The sequence below is a fragment of the Octopus sinensis genome, linkage group LG22, assembly GCF_006345805.1.
Source record: "Octopus sinensis linkage group LG22, ASM634580v1, whole genome shotgun sequence".
In the NCBI taxonomy this organism is placed as follows: Eukaryota; Metazoa; Mollusca; class Cephalopoda; order Octopoda; family Octopodidae; genus Octopus; species Octopus sinensis.
Window position 1 is genome coordinate 26,339,620 of NC_043018.1, and position 644 is coordinate 26,340,263.

Genomic DNA, 644 nt, shown 5'->3' on the forward strand with positions numbered 1-644 from the left:
GTTTTGCAATGATTTGGCCAGCTCACTGCCTTTAAAAATAATAGAAGTAGTTGTAGTAATAATAATAATAATAATAATAATATTAATAATAATAATAATAATGATTATAATTATAATATCACTGTTGAAATAATAATAACATTTTGGTTATTGATGCAAGGATTATCTGATAAATAGCAGGCATGAACCAGTTTAATGAGGCGCTAAGTGAGGAATATGCAAAACATTACTTGACAAGGATATACCATTATTGCAGAAGAAGAATTTACTGCTAATTTGGGGAAACATCAAAGCAAATGTTCTGGTGCTTTATGGCAGCTATTGTCAATGTCTCTAAGGAGTGAAGTGGGGAAGCAAAGTTCCTTTGAGTTCTGCAATGGAAATGTATTTACCAATCTGTAAAATAAAATTTCTGGAAGCTTTATCAGGCATTTAACCATGCAAGATAATCAGGTGTGACAGCGAGAGAGAGAGAGGGAGAGAGAGAGAGAGAGAGAGAGAGAGCTGATATTGACTTAGTTGCATGTGATGTGTGGAAGGAGACAAACAAATGATTATGATTGTTGAGATGCTTAATTTAGTGAAATTGTTTTATGGAATGTATATCAGGTAGTCAAAGAAATATTGAAACTACCATTTGATGG